Raw genomic sequence first — 4,047 nt, 5'->3', positions numbered from 1 at the left:
ATCCATCCATCCATCCATCTATCAATCTATCTATCTGTCTATCTATCTATCTATCTATCTATCTATCTATCTATCTATCCACTTTTTTGCATCAAATTAAGAGCTGCAATGTTTCTCATATTGCTGTTTGATTTGATGTATGGCTTATCCTACAACTCCACGATCTGGAAACTTTTTAAAAAACCAGTCTGTTTCTGTCACCCACAATGCCCGGCTCTAACAGAAGGTTTGGTTAATGACGTTTGCTAAATGAAAGGCATCTTTAACACGTCTGAGGTTTAAACAGGGACACAACACGTATAATAATGAAAACAGCAAATGACTCTTGCTTTACGGCAGTAAAAACCTCTATTATATCCTCACACCAGACTATCAACAGGTACTTCAGCAGTTCATCTTTATATTCAGCTCTAGCCATAGAATTAAGGGTTTAGTTTAATCACGAGTGTCTACTACGACAAATATATAACTATCATTATTGCTCAAACTCAAGGTTCCTGATTTGAACAAAGACTACAGACATGAATCAAGCAATCAGACTTACAATTTTCTAGATCATTAATATCAGCAGGCCTGTCACAATTATTGACTATCTAATCGTTGCTATTTGATATAACCGCAATTATTTTATATAAAAGTTTAAATTTCAATTGTTTTGCCAAAGAATACACTGTAAAACACACAAAAATAGTCAAAGGTATATATTATGCTATATTATATTATGTTATTGTATGTTATATTATAATATATTATATTATATAAATGTTCACAGCATTAAAGTAAATCATATGGGCCTCTTTAATCATTATATTATATACAATTTAAGTAAAAAAAAAACGTATTAGGCTTACACTGTAAGTGACATGAACAAAACAGAATTATATAGTTAATTGTAATTATTTCTTTGTATGACAATTAACATTCAGCACAAAATTCATGATCGTGACAGGCCTAAAATATCACATCTAAACATTTATTCTCTCTAAATGAACAAATAATTAGTTTAAAATGAATGAACTGCACAATAAACCCAAACCAGCTGATGACGGATCAATCCTAGAAAAATCAAAGCATATAATACATTTCTGAACTGAACAACCGATCAACTTTAAACACACACTTGTGTCAAGAAAATGAGAGCATTAAATTCCTCCTCATGAATCCGTATCATTAAAGCGGATGCGGGTCACGTTGTGGCCGACACACACTTACCGTAATGAGTCAGGACGTCCTGAGGCTTAACGACTGTGTTGCAGACATGGCAAACGACGGGTTGTGACGTGATCATACACGAGCATATCTACAGCCCAGAGAGAGAGAGAGACACAACTTTTAAAACCACGGTACATCTGAATATCACATCTGATGTAGTTTATTAAAAGTTTGACTGGAATTCTTCTTTTTTTTTTTTACTAATGTATTTGAAATGGTCATGTGGTGTCACAAACAAACATGATCATCTTTTTCTCTAGAAAAGTGCAGCTCACCGCAGCTTAGTGCCAATCACTCTCTTAAATTAAGGGAATAATCATTTTACAGCCGTAAGCGATATTAAAGTAGCTTGTGAATTTTTTCCACATCTGACCCACTAAATTATTAACCAAGGTTGCCAATGAGGATCAGAGCTGACATAATACCATGTATAACTCACCTAAAATGACAGTTTGAGATGGAAATTATAAGTTAAAGCATCCATTATGGGTTTGTTTTTTTACATTTTTCATCTTTCTTTAGTGTGTAATGTTGTTTCTGAACTCCCTGAAACACCTAGTCTTGAGTTTTCTTCTGGGAACAAACACATATTCTTAATTTAAATAATTCATACGCAGAATAAAGGAGCAGGCCTGGTTGAGTTAGTTAGTAGTGCACATTTAAATTGACTTTAAAGCACAGTTTTATGTCGCTCAGCGTGTGTTTTAAAGCAGGACGGACTAGAGATCGATTGGATATGGTGTTTAGTGCTGTATTTAGTTCAGGATCTCAGGATCAGTGGAGAACTGTGATGTAAATGTTCAGAGGTTTTGTCATGTTCACTGAACTTTCTTCCATCATCCATGCAGACTCATTACACGCTTACTCTAGTACACACTTTTTCTAAAAATGAGAAAAACATCTGAACTGCATTAACGCTGTGTGTTGCGCTCAGACACTTAAATGACAGATTAGGCCCAGAATGTAATATTAGTATATTGTTACAAAAAAGTGTGCAGTAAGTACAGCAAGCATGAAATTTTGCCATGAGTATTTTAAATGATTTATCAGTGCACATCGTAATCTTGAATCAGAATAACTCCCCCTCCTCTTGCAGTGACATCATCTCTTTTCTGATGACGAGGGCGGGGCTAAACCTGTCACTCACATGAGATCAGCCAATAGCAAACCACAACCATCCAATCAATTCCCCACAGACAATATCAAGCCCCGCCCACATTTGTTCTTGTTTGATAAGCCGTTTCACTTGGATATCAGTACAAGAGAAGAAAAGACTAGCGCAACTTCAGTTTCGTGTCGACTTTAAATGGTAGATTATGGTTAAGTTACTAGTGTATTGTTACTGAATAGTGCTGACCATAATGTATCACCATCTCTTCCTAAATATCTGAATGTAGATCTGTTCAGCTACTATATGTTTGTTTATGGCTTCTTCTTTTTTTTAAGTGTTACTCAAAACTGTATCAAAGCATCCAGTGCCTCTGTACCAAATTGGTGCTAAAATAAAAAATAATAGTAGTAACAATTTTTGTTATTGTTTTTATTTTAGCACAGAAGTGCTGGCTATTTTACATTCAAATAAAATAAAAGGTATTGTCTTGGTTTATGTTTTAATTTATTAAAATAAAATTAAAATAAAATATTAAATATAAATAAAGTGCTCTTTAAAGTGAGCAGTTACAAAAAACCTTTCTTAAATAAAACATACTTAAAGTTGTTTTAATATTTCACTGATAGCATGAAATAATACATTAGTGTTAGCAAGCTGCATCAACTGATAATGCAACAATAACATGATGACACAAGAAGAAATCAACATGACAGACACACACACACACACACACACACACCTGCTTTACTGAGTTTGATCACCTCTGCGCCCTTCAAGAGCTTCTTCCAAGCAGTATCAGAGTAAAGATCTGAAAATTTAAAAATAAATCAATAAAATCAATATCACTGCACGCATGCATTAGAATGACACTGTAAGCAAACAGTTACCTAACATGCACAGTTACAAATACTGGTAGCTAGATGGCTGTCTTGATCCAGTAATGCAACATACGCGACCACACACACACGCACGCACGCACGCAGAGAGAGACACAGTGTCTAAACTTACACACACTCCGTCTCATGAGCCACTAACATCCATGCATTCACGTGTAAAGACCAGAAGTGTCTGACACCTGTCAATCACTCATGACATATGAGCATATGAATGCATGCGTGTTTACAGCGTGTTGTTGTTGTTTATGCAGCGGCGCAGATGCACGAGAGGACGCGCGCGAGCGCGCACGCACGATCTCCCGTTCTCGACCCCGACATCATCAAGCGTCGTACTGCAGTTGAACAAGTGTGTGAGGGCAGTAATGTGACTTACAGTGTGTGTTGTGGGTCCTGTGTGCAGTGTAAGCGCTCGGCGGTACAGCGTCGCCATTGCTCTTCCTTCTTCCTTCACAGACTGAGAGACGAGCGAGCGAGAGAAACACATGACGTCACGTTCGTCAGCGTTCGGCCAGTGTTCGGGCGCGTTCGGCTCGGAAAGGTGAAAGGTTGAGCGTGTACAGTACATCAACACATTTATCCTCCTGGGGCCCAGGTATAGACTTTTGCCCACTGTAGTGGAAATATATTTTAGTGAATTTCTCTGACTGCATACATGTCACATGTCACAATCCGGGTGTCCTGTAAGGAGCACATTCAGGGCTTTTCGGAGATACCAAATGTTTGGAGGTTTCGCAATAGAAAACAACTTCTCCTTGGTCTTTAAAAGTGTCTGAATTAATTTAGTGATCAAATGTAGCACTCTTATGGAAATTATAATTTAAAACGGAC

The 4,047-nt window shown here is 36.9% G+C and overlaps 1 protein-coding gene across 1 annotated transcript in view; it reads right to left on the bottom strand.

The window, feature by feature from the left end:
- atxn7l1 (ataxin 7-like 1) overlaps positions 1-3,699 on the bottom strand; it is a 36,040-nt gene extending 32,341 nt beyond the window's left edge. The window contains exons 1-3 of the mRNA XM_077235164.1: positions 3,593-3,699; positions 3,063-3,131; positions 1,213-1,300 (exon numbers count right to left, since the gene is read on the bottom strand). The gene's annotated coding sequence lies outside the window, so the exon portion shown is untranslated. The remainder of the gene's footprint in view (positions 1-1,212; positions 1,301-3,062; positions 3,132-3,592) is intronic.
- Positions 3,700-4,047: the final 348 nt, after the last annotated feature.

This window comes from Siphateles boraxobius, unplaced genomic scaffold (assembly GCF_051911475.1).
Source record: "Siphateles boraxobius isolate OS27281-9 unplaced genomic scaffold, OSU_SipBor_1 19, whole genome shotgun sequence".
NCBI lineage: Eukaryota > Metazoa > Chordata > Actinopteri > Cypriniformes > Leuciscidae > Siphateles > Siphateles boraxobius.
The sequence above is the reverse complement of the archived record's forward strand: the minus strand, read 5'-3'. Positions and strand labels throughout refer to the sequence as shown.